Raw genomic sequence first — 19,500 nt, 5'->3', positions numbered from 1 at the left:
CAGCGAGAAGCCCTCATACCGCAAGGAGGAGTAGCCCTGGCTCACCGCAACTAAAGCACACACACAGCAGCAAAGACCCGGTGTGGTCAAAAGTAAAATTAAAAAAAATTTTTTAAGAAACATAATTCTGTAAAGCAATTATCCTTCAATTAAAAAAAAGTAATTACTTCATAATTTAAAATAAATAAATAAAAAGAAGAGAAAACAGAGGCTCCACCAGGGGGGATGGTACCCCCTCTCACAGTCCTGAGTGAAGGCTGCCGGGAGAGCCAGGAATGCAAGAAGGAGGGGAGGAGGGGACGCCCATCAGTCCAGGCCTGGGACTGAACAGATGTGTCCTAGGTATTGTCTCCAGCCAGGAACATTCCCAGGTTCTCTTCACCCTCACCCAGTCTCAGGCATTAAATGGCAGGGGAGGAGGGGGAGGGCGGAGCCTGCCCTCCTGGCTCTGCAGAACCCGGTGCAGCCAGCTGTGGCAAGCAACAGCTGGATACACACACCAGGACGCTCGGTCCCACGCCCTCTGCCAGGCTGGGCTGTTGGAGGGCAGGGGGAGAGCCTGGATCTGGGCAGCCGATGGGGAGGGCAGTGTGGCTGCTTTTGAGGCTCAGGGGGAGAGGTGGAAAGAGGAACGGGAAGCCAGAGGAGCGATCAGCCAGCCCCGGAGCCCCAGGTCTCCTCCAGGAGGCCCCCAGGACTCAGGCAACCCCACCCTGGCTCGTGGGTTCTGTAGAGGCGGCCCTGATTGGGAAACGTGTCCCTACTCTGCCTCTCTGGGGAGTGGGCTGAGGCAGCAGGAGAGAGACAGGAGTTCACGGGACAGGACAGGTCCCAAGAATGAATGGGAAAGGTAACCATTAAGAACAACCCAGGCTGTAATAGCAAACATCTGGAAACAACAGAAGAATTAATACATAAATTGTGAAATGGCATAAGATACCATGCATGCATTGCATTGGAGAAGGAAATGGCACCCCAGTCCAGTGTTCTTGCCTGGAGAATCCCAGGGACAGCGGAGCCTGGCGGGCTGCCGTCTATGGGGTCGCACAGAGTCGGACACGAGTGAAGTGACTTAGCAGCAGCAGTAGCAACAGCAGCAACCATGCATGCATGGAGAATGACCCAATGTGGGTGATTCTCCATAGATAATGTTTAGTTTTGTTTTTTTTTAAAGCAAGTCACAAAAGAATCCATAAAGTCTGGTTCAAAAATATACAAAATTAAATCAGAGGTGATTTAGGAATTGTCCATATGTGATAAAACTAGAAAGAAAATACAAACAAAAGTTTAAAAATTGGTTGCCTCTAGAGAGGAAGCTTTGTGTGGGATGTTGCTGTTGTTCAGTCACCAAGTTGTGTGTGTCTCTGTGCGACCCCATGGATTGTAGCGCACCAGGCTCCTCTGTCCTTCAGTATTTCCCAGAGCTGGCTCAAATTCATGTCCACTGAGTCAGTGGCACTCTCTAACCATCTCCTCCTCTGCCGCCCCCTTCTCCTTTTGCCTTCAGTCTAGCCCAGCGTGATGTGATGGGAACTCAACAAGCTTTGAAAGCTTTGGAAATGAACTCTTCTTAAACTGGGATGTGAGTGAGTACAGGGTGACTCTTTTATTATCGTTACCATCATTCAAACAGCATATGTATGTTATTTACATGTTCTTTTGTACAAACAGTGTACTTCACTTTAAAAATGAAAGTTAAAGGTTTAAACCATATATCAAAACTATGAAAACATTAAAGAACAATTAACAAAGTGAAAAAAAGAAGAAAACCCCGGGGGTGGGGGGGGGCGCTCCACAATCCCTTTAAGTCCCTCTGAGGAGTTCAAGGGAACCGGGAAGAGCAGAGAAGCTGTCAAACACTTGTTCCTTCGCAAGTACGGCCTCCACTGAAGGGAGCTCAGAGTCTACTGGAGGAGACAGACAGAAGTCAAGTTCACAGGAAATTCCCAGTCCACATTTTTTAAAAATATTTTTTATTTACTTATTCATTTGTTTGGCTGTGCTGGGTCTTTGGTGCTGCAACTTTCTCTAGTTTCGGTGAGCAGGGGCTACTCTCTAATTGCGGCACTCAGACTTTTCACTGAGGTGCCTTCTCTTGCTGCTGAGCACGGACTCCAGGGTGTGAAGCCTTCAGGAGCTGTGGCTCCCAGGCTCTAGAGCACAGGCTCAGTCGTGGTGCATGAATTTATTGCTCCGTGGCATATGGGATCTTCCGAGATCAAGGATCAGACCCCTGTCTCCTGTATTGGCAGGCAGATTCTTTACCACTGAGCCACCAGGGAAGCCCCCAGTCCATGTTTTGAGGGCCATGATAAACGTGTGCAAAAGCTCGCGTGGAAAAGCAGGCACCTAACTGGCAGGGATCCGAAGAAGCTTCCTGGAGGAAGTGACCCCAAATTGAGACCTGGAGGATGAGGAGTGTGCCATAAAAGCAATCAGGGCAGAAAGGGGTGTTCCTAACACAGAAGAGTATGAGCTAAGGCCCAGGGCAGGGTGAGGGGGGCATTCCAAGGAACCCAGAGTTCAGTGTGGCCCGGAATGGCTGGAGATAAAAGAACAGTGGGCCAGAGCCAGCTCTTGGGGCGTTAAGATGTTTGAACTTCATATGAAGGCCTTGGAGGCCCTGAAGGGTTTAAGCGGAGGAAGGACAAGCTCCAGTTTACGTTTGAAGAAGAACACTGTGACTGCATCTGGAGAGCAGATGGAGGCAGGGAGGCCGGGAAGGAGGCTGTTGCAGTAGTTTAAGATGGGCTGGATCCAAAAGAGACGCGTAAGACACAGAACTGGTGGGGCCTGGCCATGACTGGCTGGTGTGGTGGGAGAATAGGAGGTGCCAAGGCGAAGGTTCAAGTATCTGCTAGACCCAGTTATGGCTGTGGTTTCGGTCACCAAATATGGGACTGCAGGGTATGAGCTGGGCTGGCTGATAGGAATGGAGCAGAATCTGGGTTCAACTTCCCTTGTGGCTCAGCTGGTAAAGAATCCACCTGCATCCCCTGGAGAGGGGAAAGGGTACCCCACTCCAGTATTCTGGCCTGGAGAATTCCGTGGACTCTATAGTCCCTGGGGTTGCAAAGAGTCGGACACGACTGAGTGACTTTCACTTTTGGTCCTAGAGAGGGTGAGGTGCCAGCCCCTCCCACTGTCCCTGTGGCCTGCAGTTATCCCCAGCAGTTCCTCCTTGCCCTGTGCTCCAAGCACCAGGTCCGAATCTGAGCACTGGCTTGCCCAGCATGCTCAGCACGTCAGCAGGTAGGGAAAACACAGAAATAGCCAGCCACCTGGCTCTTGCCCTCCAGGCCCTTCCAGTCAGCAGGGGAGCTGGGCCACGTGCACAGATGGTGGCAACACAGGTCTGGTCTGAGTCAGAACTTGACTGCTTTTGACCGAGGCTGTCTGCAAGGGCAGTAAATGATTAAGGGCCACGCGAGTGGTACAGATGGTAACGGCCTCCACGGGTCAGAGAGGAGGGGAAGCCCTCCATGATAGGGGTTCGGGGATGCAGAGGGGCAGAGCTGCCGGCCGACTCCAAGCCAGGGGAGTGGATTCAACATCTCTAACCTGGATGACTTTGGCCAAAGGGATGTATCTGTCTGGGCCTCTGTTTGCTCAACTATAAAATGGCAACAAGATACAAAGATCAAGCTTTCCATTCCCTAGGCAGTGTGAGATCAACAGGGTTATTGTTTCGTTGTTGTTCAGTCACTAAGTCATCTCCGACTCTTTTCAACCCTATGGACTGTAACCTGCCAGTGACCTCTGTCCAGAGAATTCTCCAGTCAACAATACTGGAGTGGGTCATCATTTGGTTAGTGGACCCAAACCATCTCTGGCAATGTTAGGGGGCTGAGGTCCACTCTGCCCTGGTCATAGGGTTTGTTCTGGGAGCCAGTACTTTTAGGATCAAGCAGACCAGGGACTTACTTCCCTGATGATCCAATGGTTGGGACTCCACACTTCCAAAGCAGGGGGTTTAATCCCTGGTTGGGGAACTAGGATTCCACATATTTTTGGGGAATGGCCCAAAATAGTAATAATAAAATAAAAATAAAATAATAAAAATAGAATCAAGCAGACCAGAGTTCAAATCCTGGTTCTGCTATTTTTCTGGCTGGGCACCTTTCGGAAAGGGACATAACCTGTCCAGGCCTTGGTGTCTGTAAGACGGAATGGATGCTGCTGCATCCCGAGTGAATGAGATCACCATCCAAGTCAGGGAAGGGACCCAGCATTGGTACCCACTGTCATGATGGCACCAAATCTCTGGGACAAGCTCACGTGGGGCCCCAGATGGCCCAGGGCCCCGGGCATTCTTCACTACACACCTCCCCGGCCACACAAGAGGTCATCGTCAGCCCCTCTCTTGCCATCCTGCTCAGTAGGGGAGGGGGCCCCTAGTCCCCAGCAGCTCGGGCCCAGATAACACACACGCTAATGGGGACCCTGTGGAAACTTGCCAGATAAACGCTGCCACCCCAGATAACCAGGGCCTATCAGCCTCTCATCTTGTTCTCCAAACCTTGCTGCTGGTGATAAAGGGATTGTGCAGGATCGCACCTGCCCGGGCCCAGGAGGGAGCTTCTCACAGGGGGTTTTTCCCTCCTACTCTTATTAACAACAAATGTTTGGCTCCTTTCAGGACAGACCAGACCTCTGGCCACCAAAGTCTCCCGGTTCAGCTTCCCCTCCCTGCTCACATCTTTGCAAAAGGATCTTTTGTCCCCTCTTTCCACAGAGGAAGGCGTTGAAGATGAGATTAGACAGTGACCGGTGGATGAGTTTTGTTTAGGGGTCTGCACACTTGGGATGCCCTCTGATAGCACTTACTATGGATGAGGTAGGCTTCCTAGGTGGTAAAGAACCTGCCTGGCGAGGCCAGAGACATAAGAGACGCGGGTTCCATCCCTGGGTCGGGAAGATCCCCTGGAGGAGGGCATGGCAACCCACGCCAGTATTCTTGCCTGGAGAATCCCATAGACAGAGGAGCCTGGCGGTGGGCTACAGTCCATGGGGTCGCAGAGAGCTGGACATGACTGAAGCGACTTAGCACGCACGCATGGAAGAAGTAGAGCTCATCAGATCCTATGGGAGAGGACTACTGTCTCTTTTGTTTCCATTTCACCAGTAAAGCAACTGAGGCTCAGGTCACAGACACAACTGGTAATAAAATTGGAACTGAAGCCCAGGGCTGAAGGCACCAAACCCTTGCCCTTTGCACCCTGTGCCCAGAGTCTGCCCTGAAACTGGCTGTTTCTGGGGCACAGAAAGGCAGCCGGTCTCCTGGGCACAAGCAGAAAAGTCTGAGCCACGACTGGAAGCTGGCTTTGGACCAATGCTGCAGTGCCAGGCTAGAACCTGGGCCTCGTGGAGCCTCGCTGGCCGCCTGACTCTCAGGTCTTCACATCCCAGGGCAGAAATAGCCTTGGAGGTGCAGTAGAGCAAGGGTCTGGTGGGACAGATGGCGAAAGGGAGGCAAAGAGAAGGGGCGTCATGTGCCTCAGGTGATCCGGTGAGCGAGTGCTTGGTTTGCAGATTTTAGCTTCCTGTCATCCCCACTCACTGATTTTACAGATGAGGAAACTAAGGCCCCAAGAAGGGGAATGACTTACAAAAGGCTCCGTAGGTAATTAAAGCAGAGCTGGGAATCGAATCAATCTGCAGCGCAAGGCTGTTTTCACTCTCCCATGTTAGTCATGCATGACCAGGTACAGACACTTACACGAAAGCACAGCCACAGACTCTCCTGGACGGAGACTCAGATGCACAAGTAAGGGGCCACCCAGGTGAAACCAAGACTCACCCACATTTCCAAGTATGCACGCTCAGGCTGACACTCTCACGACACTGTGGGGGCCCCACTGTCCACCTCCCTGCCCCAGGACCTGGAGGTAACACTGCTGACTTGTTCTCACTCTACCCTCCTCTCTCACCCCCCCACCCCACTCCTGCCAGACCCCCCGCCTCCAGAACAGCACCAAGCCAAAGAGCGCCACGCTGGGCTTAAAAAGGGCACTTAATTTTTCATTCTTAAACGCTGAGATGCTCTTGTCTTCCAGCTTCGCCCAAACCCCTTGGTGGAGATGGATGGGGGCGCGGAACACAGTTATCAGAAAGATTAAGCCGGGACTTGTCATTTTTTTATATCACGGAGAGCAGTCAGCCCTACGAGTGATGTCCTCCACTCCGCCAGGATGAGTCCAAAACCTTTAGTGCCAGTAGTAAAAAAGACTATAAAAAACACCATTGGAGAAAGGGTAATGATGAAATTTAACTGCTCCCGATCACACACCTGGGGTCCGCTCGCCGTGGACCTGGGGGTTCGGCCACATCATCCTTTACTGCTGTGTCCTTGTCTGGGAGTTTAAGGTCCTTCCACTGCACCAGAACACTGTGTCCACTGCTGGGACCCTGGGGCCCGCCTGCCCTCCCCCCACCCCGCCCTCCCTGGCCAGGAGCACAGAGAGGGAGGCAGCGGGACCCACTTGGTCTTGGGAGGCCTTAGGGACCATTGAGCTGGCAAAGGGGGCTTCCCTGGTGGCTCAGCTGGTAAAGAATCTGCCTGCAACGTGGGAGACCTGGGTTGGATCCCTGGGTTGGGAAGATCCCTGGAGAAGGGAAGGGCTACGCATTCCAGTATCCTGGCCTGGAGATTTCCATGGACTGTATAGTTCATGGAGTTGCAGAGTTAGACACGACTGAGGGACTTTCAGTTTGTAACACTTGTGAGACGGCAGAGGCGGTCTTGGGCTGGATTTCCCAGGAGTCCCGCTGAACCGCAGCTGCTGTTGAAAACCGATGAGAGGCGAGGCTGTGGTGGGCTCTGATTTCCTTCCTTTCTTCTTTCCCAACTCCCTCTCTCTTCCTCCATCTCACTTTTATGTGCCAAGGACTGTGTCACATCCGACACGGGTACCAGGGTCTTCCATGGCTCTTAGGACACAGGAAGACTCCACTCACCTAATTTCTAGTCATCCCTTACTCCCATCCCCCTTGCCCCATGACCCCATGCACGCAGCCCCTTTATCCCCCCTAATGCTCTGTTCTAGTGTATCAAAGTGCTTCCAAATAAGTTGCTCTTTCCAGCCTCTGAGCTTTTGTGCACGCTGTTCCCTCTGCCTGGAATACAGCTTGGTTGACGCCTACTCTTCTGCAGGTCCCAGCTGTAACTTCCTCCAGGAAGCCCTCCAGGCTGTTCTCCCAGTGCACCTTAGGCTTCCCTACCAAGAGCCCCTTTGGCTTCCCCCTTTCCCCTGCAAGCCATGTACCATCACAGTGTATTGTCATTGCTTGTTTCACTGTAAGGTCTGTGATTCTGGGTTTGAGGATTTAGTGGTGAACAAAACACACACGATCTCTGGATCGTGGAACTCCTTCGTGGAGCTTATATTCCAGGGGAGGTGAGGGGAATGGGACCATCTGTCTTGTTCAAACTTTGTGGATTTGTCATTAAGATGAGATTGAGTTTAAGCCTCAAAAGGATGGTATCGTCCAGACTGCACAGCCAAGAGCCCTTGGGTCACCTAGTTGAAGAACAGCAGGACCGAGGTTCAAGTCCAGATCTGACGGGCACCCAAGCCATGGGGTCTCCATTGCACAATTCTGCCTCCTCTCGCTCACCCCACTCAGACCTCACTGGCCTCCTTGGCATGCCGGGCAGGCACTTGCCTCTGAGCCTTGTCCATGCTGTTCCCTTGGCCCGGAATACTCTTCCTGCAGAAAACTTTAGGCCCACCCGCTCACCCTCCTCGAGTCTTTGCTCAAATGTCTTCTTCTCAATAAGATCTTCCCTGATACAACTGCACACACACACACACACACACACACACACACACACTCTTATGCCCTCCCACCATCCTCTGTATCTTACCTGTTGTGTCTACCTGACTAGCATGTTAGTTCCCTCGGACAGGAATTTTGCTGATTCTGTTCGTTCTTATATCTCTAGTGCTTATAATAGGTGCTCAGGAGACTCTTGTTTAGGTGGATGGTTGGGTGGATATGCAGATGGATGGAAGAGATTCAAAGCTGAGTAAGGCTGGGTCCCAGCCCTGAAAGTCCTTGAAGTCCAGCCAATGGAGAAGGACTGTTTCCTGAGTGAGTTCAGTTCAGTTGCTCAGTCGTGTCTGACTCTTTGCGACCCTATGGACTGCAGCATGCCAGGCTTCCCTGTCCATCACCAACTCCCAGAATTTACTCAAACTCATGTCCATTGAGTCGATGATGCCATCCAATCATCTCATCCTCTGTTGTCCCCTTCTCTTCCTGCCCTCAATTTTTCCCAGCATCAGGGTCTTTTCAAATGAATCAGCTCTTTGCATCAGGTGGCCAAAATGATGGAGCTTCAGCTTTAGCATCACTCCTTCCAATGAATATTCAGGACTGATTTCCTTTAGGATGGACTGATTGGATCCCTTTGCTGTCTAAGGGACTCTCAAGAGTCTCCTTCAACACCACAGTTCAAAAGCATCAATTCTTCAGTGCTCAGTTTTCTTTATAGTCCAACTCTCACATCCATACATGACTACTGGAAAAACCATAGCTTTGACTAGACAGACATTTGTTGACAGAGTAATGTCTCTGCTTTTTAATATGCTATCTACGTTAGTCATAAATTTTCTTCCAAGGAGCAAGCATCTTTTAACTTCATGGCTGCAGTCACCACCTGAAGTGATTGTGGAGCCCAAAAAGATAAAGTCTGTCACTGTTTCCATTGTTTCCCCATCTATTTGCCATGAAGTGATGAGACCAGATGCCATGATCTTAGATTTCTGAATGTTGAATTTTAAGCCAACTTTTTCACTCTCCTCTTTCACTTTCATCAAGGGGCTCTTTAGTTCTTCTTTCCTTTCTGCCGTAAGTGTGGTGTCATCTGCATATCTGAGGTTATTAATATTTATCCCAGCCATCTTGATTCCAGCTTGTGCTTCATCCAGTCCTGCATTTCTTATGATGTACTCTGCATATAAGTTAAATAAGCTGGGTGACAATATACAGCCTTGACGGACTCCTTTCCCGATTTGGAACCAGTCAGTTGTTCCATGTCTAGTTCTAACTGTTGCTTCCTGACCTGCGCATAGATTTCTCAGGAGGCAGGTCAGGTGGTCTGGTATCCCCATCTCTCAGAATTTTCCACAGTTTGTTGTGATCCACACAGTCAAAGGCTTTGGCATAGACAATAAAGCAGAAATAGATGTTTTTCTGGAACTCTCTTGCTTTTTCGATGATCCAGAGGATGTTGGCAATTTGATCTCTGGTTCCTCTGCCTTTTCTAAAACCAACTTGAACATCTGGAAGTTCACGGTTCACATATTGCTGAAGCCTGGCTTGCAGAATTTTGAGCATTACTTTACTAGCGTGTGAGATGAGTGCACTCATGTGGTAGTTTGAGCATTCTTTGGCACTACCTCTCTTTGGGATTGGAATGAAAAGTGACCTCTTCCAATGCTGTGGCCACTGCTGAGTTTTCCAAATTTGTGGCATATTGAGTGCAGCACTTTCACAGCATCAGCAAATAACTCAACTGGAATTCCATCATCTCCACTAGCTTTGTTCATAGTGATGCTTCCTAAGGCCCACTTGACTTCGCATTCCAGGATGTCTGGCTCTAGGTGGTTATCTGGGTCATGAAGATCTTCTTTGTATACTTCTTCTGTATATTCTTGCCACCTCTTTTTAATATCTTCTGCTTCTGTTAGGTCCATACAATTTCTGTCCTTTATTGTGCCCATCTTTGCATGAAATGTTCCCTTGGTGTCTCTAACTTTCTTGAAGAGATCTCTAGTCTTTCCCATTCTATTGTTTTCCTCTATTTCTTTGCACTGATTGCTGAGGAAAGTTTTCTTATCTTTCCTTGCTATTCTTTGGAACTTTGCATTCAAATGGGTATGTCTTTCCTTTTCTCCTTTACCTTTCGCGTCTCTTCTTTTCACAGCTATTTGTAAGGCCTCCTCAGACAACCATTTTGCCTTTTTGCATTTCTTTTTCTTGGGGATGGTCTCGATCTCTGCCTCCTGTATAACGTCATGAACCTCTGTCCATAGTTCTTCATGCACTCTGCAACTGCTACTGCTAAGTCACTTCAGTCTTGTCTGACTCTTAGCGACCCCATGGACTGCAGCCTACCAGGCTCCTCCATCCATGGGATTTCCCAGGCAAGAGTATTGGAGTCTATCAGATCTAATCCCTTGAATCTATTTCTCACTTCCACCGTATAATCCTAAGGAATTTGATTCAGGTCATACCTGAATGGTCTAGTGGTTTTCCCTGCGTTCTTCAATTTAAGTCTGAATTTGGCAATAAGGAGTTCATGGTCTGAGCCACAGTCAGCTCCCGGTCTTGTTTTTGCTGATTGTACAGAGTTTCTCCACCTTTGGCTGCAGTGAGGGGTGTGTAGTAGAGGCATGCGCAGAGAAGGAGCCACACTGCCCGCACTCGCCCCTCCCGCCTCAGGACAGGGCCCTCTCGTGACGCTCCACCTCTCGGAACGCCCAGGCTGAGGGCTGCAGGCAGAGAGCGCTCCGGTTGGCCCAGGGTGGGCACACGGGGCGGCGCTGTGTGAGCCGGGCCCTGGTGCATCCCTGGCTCTGTATCTCTCCGTTCTGGAGCCTCGCTGGGGGAGCTGGGGGAACAAATAGAGGAAATGGAGCTCCCCGACCACAGAGCCTGCAAAGGTCTGTTCCCAGGGCCCAGGTGGCTCGAATACCGATCCAAGACCCCACCCTTGTGAAGGGGCTAATTAGGAGGTTGGGATTAACAGATACATACTAATATGTCTAAAATAGATAACCAAGGACCTGCCATACAGCCCAGAGAGCCATACTCAATATCTTGTAAAAATCTATGATTAAAAAGAATCTTAAAAAAGAATGTATATATTTATTTAAATATATAAATATATTCCTATTTATTCAAATATATTCCTATTTATTCTATATACATAAACACATATTTATAAACATATTTATAAATGTGTAGATATATTTATGTATTTATAATTTCAATATTTTTATATTTACAGTCGTATTTGATGCTTTTGCACTGTGGTGTTGGAGAAAACTCTTGAGAGTCCCTTGGACTGCAAGGAGATCCAACCAGTCCGTCCTAAAGGAAATCAGTCCTGAGTATTCATTGGAAAGAGTGATGCTGAAGCTGAAACTCCAATACTTTGGCCATCTGATGCAAAGAGCTGACTCATTTGAAAAGACCCTGATGCTGGGAAAGATTGAGGGCAGGAGAGGAAGGGGACAATGGAGGATGAGATGGTTGGATGGCATCACCGACTCAATGGACATGGGTTTAGGTGAACTCTGGGAGTTGGTGATGGACAGGGAGGCCTGGCGTGCTGTGGTTCGTGGGGTCACAAAGAGTCGGACACGACTGAGTGACTGAACTGAACTGAATATTTATAAACTTACATTTATACATATATATTATTTATTTAAATATCTAAATATGTTCCTATATATTTCAATATATTCCTATTTATTTAAAATACATATATTAAATATAGACATTCTTTTTTAGATTCTTTTTCATCATAGATTATTGCAAGATATTGAGTAGAGTTCACTGAGCTATGTAGTAGGTCCTTGTTGGTTATCTATTTTATATATATTAATGTGTATATGTTAATCCCAAACTCCGAATTTATCCCTTCTCAGGGGTGGGATCTTGGACTGACATTTGAGCCTCCTGGGCCCTGGGAACAGACCTTTGCAGGCACTGTGGGCCCAGGAGTTCCATTTCCCTACTTCCCTGGTGGCTCAGTCAGTAAAGAATCTGCCTGCAACGCAGGACATGCCTTAGTGACTAAACCACCACCATATGTTTATAAATATATAACTGAATCACTTTGCTGTACACCTGCAACTAACCCAATATTGTAAATCAACTGTATCTCAATAAAAATCCCCGCAAAAGAAAATCATAACATGAGGGGAAAAAAGACCCCACCCCTGACCTGCCAAGGGACCTTGAGCAGGTCACCTTCTCTCTCAGAGCTCTAGTGTTTTCTCTCCCATAAAATTAGGAGATTTGAACACATGAATTGCTCCAAATCTTTTTGAGTATGAGGATCCGCTTCAAAATATTTTTATTGAAGCATCATGTACATATAGAAAAATACACACATCGTATGCAATGATAATGATATTTCACAAAGTAAACATGTTCATGGGACCAACACCCTGATCAAGTGATAAACATTATCAGCTCCCCAGCAGCCTCCTTGGGGCTCTTCTCAGTTCCTATCTCCCTCAAAGGCAAAGATTCTCCTGCGAAGATAACCCTATAGATTAAGCTTTGCCTATTTTTGAACAACTCATGAATCTCCTTTTTAAAAAACCTTTTGGAGTATGTGCTGCTTCCCTTGTAGTTCAGCTGGTAAAGACTTTTTATTTTGTATTAGAATATAGCTGATTAACAATGTTGTGATAGTTTCAGGTGGACAGCAAAAGGGCAAAAGGACTCAGGCATACATAAACATGTATCCATTCTCTCCCAAACTCCCCTCCCATCCAGGCTGCCACATAACGTTGAGCAGAGTTCCCTGTGCTATACAGGAGGTCCTTGTTGGGAATCCATTTTAAGTACAGCAGAGTGTCCATATTCATTCCAAACTCCCTATCTATCCCTTCCCCTCGTCACAAGGATCCCTTCTTAACCTCACAAAGCACTTTTGATTTCAGTACCTATGGTAGCCAGCCTCTGAGATAACCCCCAATGATGCTTACCAGCTTGCTGGTATTCGCACCCTGAATAGTTCCCTCCAGCACCAAAGCAGGTGGTCTTAATGATCAATAGAGTATGGCAGAAGTGACAGTGTTTGGCTTCTGGGCCAGGTTATAAAGTGCACTGTGGCTCTGCCTTGCTCTACTGAATCACCAGCTCTGAGGAAGCTAGCTCCTGTGTTATGGCGATCTTGTGGAGAGCTCCCCTTGAAGAGGAACAAAGGCCTCCCACCCACAGCCAGCACCAACACCAGTCATATGAGTGTGTCACGTGGGAAGCAGATCTTCCAGCTCCAGCGTAGCCTGCGGAGGGCTGTATGTAGCCCAGGCTAATATATGATTTAACTTCATGAGAGATCCTAAACCAGAATTGCTGGCCAAGTCACTCCTGAATCCCTGACCCATGGTAACTGTGAAAGCTAATAAATATTTGTTATTATTTTAAGCTACTAATTGCGGGGGTATAATTAGTTCATAGCAAAAGATAAGTAATATGGTATTCATTAATTGAGCAAATACCTAATGAGCCAAACCTCTTAGGCTTTCAGGAACCCTTGGAAGGAATCCTCCTTTAAAATTGCTTCTCTGGTGGCTCAGATGGTAAAGAATCTGCCTGAAATGCAGGAAACAGGTTTGATCCCTGGGTTGGGAAGATGCCCTGGAGAAGAAAATGGCAATCCACTCCAGTGTTCTTGCCTGGAGTATTCCAAGAACAGAAGGGCCTGGCAGGCTACAGTCCATGGGATGGCAAAGAGTCAGACATGACTAAGCGACGAACGCTTTTAAAATTATCTTAATAGTGGACTTTCCTGATGGTCCAGTGGTTGAGAATCTGCCTGCCCATGCAGGGGACACGGGTTGGATGCCTAGTCTGGAAAGATTCCACATGCCGAGGGGCAACTAAGCCCATGCTCCACAACTACTAATGCTCTAGAGCCCGTGCTCCGCAACAAGAGAAGGCACTGCAATGAAAAACCCATGTCCCGTAACAAAGCGTAGCCCCAACAACCCGAGAAAGCCCCCAAACAGCAATGAAGAAGACCCAGCACAGCCAAAAAAAAATTATCTTAGTAGTATCTATTCATACTTGAATAAAGGGCCTTCCTTTTGATGCATGACAAACACGTGGTCAGACCCAAGACTGCAATGACCTCAAGGGTCTGAGGCCCCCAGGACTGGGCCTGGGCTGGGAGCTACCACTGACTCAATTCATTCCCACAGCTCTTTTCCTACTAAAACTCTGGTACCAGAGACTTTCAGGAAGCCACCCCCCAGTTCCAGCTCCCTCTACATTGTTTGGTGGTAGAACATGATCAAGAGGACCCCAAGCTTTGGTCTGAAGCAGTCCTGTGGCCAAAGCCTGGTGGCACCTCTTCCAAACCTGCGTGACCTCACACAGGCAGCTGTACTTCTCTGAATACAGATGCCTTGCTCATAGGTGGCTGGATACAGCAGAAATAGCATGTGCCTCATCACGGTGACACTTTGGGTGCCCTCAAGAGGCACGGCATCCTCGTGATCGTCAAACCACAGACTGGGGATTTCCCTGGTGGTCCAATGGCTAAGACTCCATGCTCCCAATGCGGGCGGCCTGGGTTCAGTCCCTGGCCAGGGAACTAGAGCCCACATGTCGCAACTAAGAGTTTGCATGCCAGCAACTAAGACCTAGCACAGCTAAGATAAATAAATAAATGTTAAAAAAAAAAAAACAAAACAGACCATCGGGTGCTCCCAGGGGTGTCGGAGGACTGTTGTCTCCCTCTGGCCTCAGCTGACATTTGGTCCTATTTGGCTGCCCCACGTGCTCACACCCTCCTGGCTCATCGGATCCTGGGCAGCGAGTCTATGGGGCCAGGTGAGCATATGGCCTGGTGACCGAACTTGGCTGGAGACCGGTCTGCTTCCTCTCCCTCGTTAGCGTCGCCTGGGGGGCCTGCTCTCTCCTTAGCAGAGGCCTGGATGACGAAGGCCACAGCCTATTAATTGCAGTGACAGTGATAAAGGAAGAGGGGGAGGCTGCTATTTGTCTTGCCCGTAACCTCTCGCATCATTCCAAGATGAATGAAAACTCATTTTCTGCTTTGATTCGGTCTAATTTCCCTGGGCCCCCTGGGCCTGGTGGGGGGAAGGGACTCACAAGCCCCTGCTGAGCAGGAATGGTGGGGAGGAGGGGGAGGGTTCGGAGGTCACAGAGGGAGGAGGACAGCCTCCATCCACTAGGGAGCAAGGACATGCAGAGGGAGTGGTGCGTGCATTCATTCATAAGGCACCAAGGGTATGGGGCCTGTCCAGGTGATAACTGATTGAATTCACAATCCTGGAAGGAGGGACTCTGCTGCCCATTTCATGGATGAGCCAGTAGTGGTGGTAGAGAGAAAGGGGCTTAGGATATGGAGCAGGGCTCCTGGGCACAGGTCTTTCTGTGTCCCCCATTTCTTTGATTATAGGAAACAGCCTTCATTCTGCCTTCTCTGAGTTCCAATGGGTAGGTTCAAGCAGTTGTTAATTAGGGAAGGGAGAGGATGCGAGACCAGGGGAAACAGTCAAGAGCATCCCTGAGACAAGGTCCTGGTTCCCCGTCAACAGATAGACACAACAATATCTTTAGATATTTTGCAGATACTGAAACCCCCTCCAGGAGGGAGAAGTATGGCATGCTGCCCACAAGCATGTAGACTCCAGAGCTGTTGGTCCTGAAGGTTGATGATGCAGACGCCTACTTACCTCACCATCAACTCATCAGAAGAATGTCCATGAGCTGATCATGGCTTCTTTGAACAATTACTATAAAACTTGTCACTGTCTTCTACAAGTTGGGACACACAGCTTTGAAGGCATTAGTCCCTATGGCCCCTTTGCCTGGCAAAGCAATAGAGCTATCCTTTTCTACTTCACCTAAAACTCTGTCTCTGAGATTTGATTCAGCACCAATGTACAGAGAAGCTGAACTTTGGGCATCGCTTAAACAAGGTCAGACAGCTAGTGAAGGCTGTCTTCTACTACCTGATGAGGTATGTCCTGCTGATCATCCCATTCTACAGATGGGGACACTGAGACTCAGAGAGACTCATGGCTAGCCACCTGGCAGAGCTGGGATACACAGCTGTATCCTGTTTACTCCAGAGCCCAGCACTTCACCATGACCCTGGCCTGCCACAAAGCAGATTCATCAGAGAGGGTCTGTTCAGTGCCATCACCCTGTCATGCAGCGCATCACCTCCCACCTGGATGAATGAAGGGCTTCATCAGAACAGAAGGTCCTAGATGGGAAGGACCATCCAGGTGAGGGTGCATTCTCCACCGGGGGACAGAAGCAGACAAGGAGGAAAAAGGATGGAGGGTGGACCTTTTTTCCCATCAAAGAGCAGAGACAGACTGAGGTCTTCTTGGAATAGCTACTTTCTTTTCTGTAGTATGGAGCTAACAGTGCCTATGTCCCAGGTCCATGGGGTGGCTAGAGAAGGGATGATGAGAATGTGTGAGAAGGTGCCTCACACCTGGTACTTCCTCTCTGTTTGTGGAATGGGAGAGGGAACCAGTAGCTCCCAGCAGTTAAAGCTGCTTTATCCTAGATCAATTAACCATATGTGTGGGGGTCCCTGCACCCACCTGCCTGGTCGCTTGCTCCATCCCAGTGTCTCCTCCGATGATCCAGAAGTCCGATGAGGCCCAGAGAGTAAGAGGGGCCTGGGTCCCCCGACCTGTCTGCTAAAACGGCCTTATGGCCCCAGTGAGCCATGTGGACTGTGAAGAAGATGGGAGATGCCCGCTTGGTCTGCTTCACAGCAGAAACTCAGGAAAGCATATTGAACATGTATGGGCTTCCCTTGCAGCTCAGTCGGTAAAGAATCTGCTTGCAGTACAGGAGACCGAGGTTCAATCCCTGGGTTGGGAAGATCCCCTGGAGAAGGAAATGGCAACCCACTCCAGTATCCTTGCCTGGAAAATCTGATGGACACAGGAGCCTGGTGGGCTGCAGTACATGGGGTCGCAAAGAGTCAGGCACGACTAAGAGACTAACACTTACTTACATACAACATCCTTTCGGGGCTTTGGGGCAAAAGGTGGAGGAGTTGCAATTGGGAGGAAGTTTTAGATGGTGTGATACGTGAATCAGAGTATGGGTTCTGCAGTCGGGCAACCTGGTTTGAATGCTCTGCCACTGACTACGTACTGTGTGACCTTGAGTAAGTTACTTTGCCTCACTTCCCTTACCTGTGAAATGGGATAATAATGGTATCGCTGTCATATGATTATCAGTCAGCTTAGGTAAAGCACTTAGAGTAGCGTTGAGCACAGGTCAGCGTCTGGTTGGTGTTCTGACGGGCGGCAGCCGAGAAGGGCTAGTCTGGGGTTGGGATGGCCATGAGAAATGAGGCAGCTGACTCCACTTGAGTCCACCTCCCCCACCTCCTCCAACAAAGTCCTCCCATCTGGCCTGGATCTGAATTGCAAATGGCCTTCCCTTTCCCACCACTCAGGCTCCAGCTCCAGATGGAGACAGAGGAGTCCAGTGAAGACAAGTCTCTGCCCTGCCGCAGGCCGGTAGCCTGGCTTTGTCTCAAAGGGTCTGCAGGCGGAGCCCTCAGACCAGGGCCCAGTTAGGACCACCTGGCCTGGCATTCAAGGCCTTCACAGCCTGCTCCCTCCTTCTCTCTCTGCTTTTGTAAGAAATCTCTGCTCTTTCTTTCCCCTTCCCCCTATCTCCAGGCTCAGCTCCATCTTCCACTACCTGATGAGGTATGTCCTGCTAATCATCCCATTCTACAGATGGGGACACTGAGACTCAGAGAGGCTCACAGCTAGCCACCTGGCAGAGCTGGGATGCACAATCTTACCTTATTCACTCCAGAGCCCAGCACTTCACCGTGACCCTGGCCTGCCACAAAGCAGATTCTACAAAGCATAAAGGAGAAATGAAGTCAGGGAGCCAGAAACTGTAATGAAGGTGTGAAAGTCACTTATTCACTGATTTGGTATTTACCAAGCACCTACTTGGTGCTGGGCACTCAGAGATAATAGTGATGTCACAAGACTAGCATCAGTGATACCAGAAACATAATGACTGTAATAATGGGATAGGTGCTGGCATTTCCTGAGCTCCTGCTATGGACTCAGCACTGAGCTAGCTGTTTTGTATGCAGAATTCCAATCCTCACTGTAGTCCTACAAGATGATTCTATTATTATTATTTTTTTTTAATTTATTGAAGTATAGTTGATTGACACTGTTGTGTTAATTTCTGCTATATAGCAAAGTGGTTCAGTTATACATATATATACATATTGTTTCTCATGTTCTTTTCCATTATGGTTTATCACAGGGTATCGAATATAGCCCCCTGTGCTATAGGATCTTGTTTATTCGTCCTATATGTAAGAGTTTGCATCTGCTAACCCCAAACTCCCCATCCTTCCTTCCCCCACCCACCCTCCCCCTTGGCAACCGCAAGTCTGTCCTCAATGTCTGTGAGTCTCTTTCTGTTTTGTAGATATATTCATCTGTGTCATTTTAGAGTCCACATGTAAGTGATACCATATGATACTTGTCTTTTTCTTTCTGACTTACCTCTCTTAGTATGATAAGGTCCATCCATGTTGCTGCAAACAGCATTATTTCATTATTTTTCTTTTTTATGGCTAATATTTCATTATATATAATATATTCCTGTATATATTTATATATGCATATATATAGGTGCATACCTATACATACAAATGTATATAATGAATATATATATGAATGGATGAGTCAACCAAGGCTCAGAGAGCTCAAGTGTCTAAGGTCACACAGATTTCATGCACCCAAGTGAGCATTGAGCCCTGGCCTGTCTAGGATAACAATAAAAATGATGGTGATCACTGCCTTGCACATGTTGAGTACTTTCTGTATACCAGACAACTGTCTGCTGAACTCTCAAAATGACAACGTAACATTAAGGAGGAGTGACAAGTTTAGACTCATTAAGCTGATTCATTCACCTGCTTCCAGGCTTACTGGGAGTAGAAGGCCTGGCCTCAGTCTCTTCCTGCAAAATCGTGACCAGCCCACAGGGTTAGGAGGCCTGGGTTCAATGAGGATCTATAAAGTGGGAAAATACTACCCAACTCACAGGATGGTGGTGAACATCTGGAACATTCCTTATTAGGTAGGATTAACATTTTCTAGCCTGAGAATGGGCCTCCCAGCCAAGGTATCTATCACAGGTCCCAAAGCATCCTATCCTCCTCCCTCCTTGACCCCCACCTTCACCCCTTGTGGGGCCCTCTGTCCCTCCCCACCCCCGGAAGCTCAGCCACTTCTGCAAGGGAGTGTCTGCTGGATTTTATTTTCTTCCACCAAGTTGTGGGTGGGGACATAGCAGAGACATTTGAGGTTTCAGGTGAAGGAAGACTCTGAGTTTTAAGAGAGAAATGCGGGAGGGGAGGAGAGAGAAGGGAAGGAAAAGAGAGATACCAAGAAGGAAAGACATGAGATGAAACAGCAGAACAAAACAAAAAGACCAGAACCAGAGCACCAAGAAACCGACAGACAAAACATAGACAGAAAGATGGAGACGAAACAGAGAAAGGGCTAAAAAGAGAGAAGTAGCCAAAGCTGGAAAGATGCTGCCAGAGAAAAAGTGGGTCAAAGAGAAGGGTCCCTCAAGCAGATGGGCAAGGACAGGGACAAAGCCACCTGCCTTGGCCCCCAGCTGAGCTAGGCTTTCAGGCTCCAGCGTCCTGCTGCTGAGAGAGAAAAGCCTCTTCTCCCACATTCGAATGAATTTGAT

At 48.6% G+C, this 19,500-nt stretch overlaps 1 long non-coding RNA gene across 1 annotated transcript; it reads right to left on the bottom strand.

Annotated features, from left to right (window-relative positions):
- Positions 1 to 1,476: 1,476 nt before the first annotated feature.
- LOC123332391 lies at positions 1,477 to 16,575 on the bottom strand. The gene is made up of 3 exons (XR_006549184.2): positions 16,338 to 16,575; positions 14,448 to 14,683; positions 1,477 to 1,904 (listed from the first exon to the last, which is right to left on the bottom strand). It is a non-coding gene; the product is annotated as an uncharacterized LOC123332391 (long non-coding RNA).
- Between the last annotated feature and the right edge of the window lie 2,925 nt (positions 16,576 to 19,500).

Source organism: Bubalus bubalis, chromosome 3 (genome assembly GCF_019923935.1).
Source record: "Bubalus bubalis isolate 160015118507 breed Murrah chromosome 3, NDDB_SH_1, whole genome shotgun sequence".
NCBI classification, from domain to species: domain Eukaryota; kingdom Metazoa; phylum Chordata; class Mammalia; order Artiodactyla; family Bovidae; genus Bubalus; species Bubalus bubalis.
This window is presented reverse-complemented; position numbering and strand designations above follow the sequence as displayed.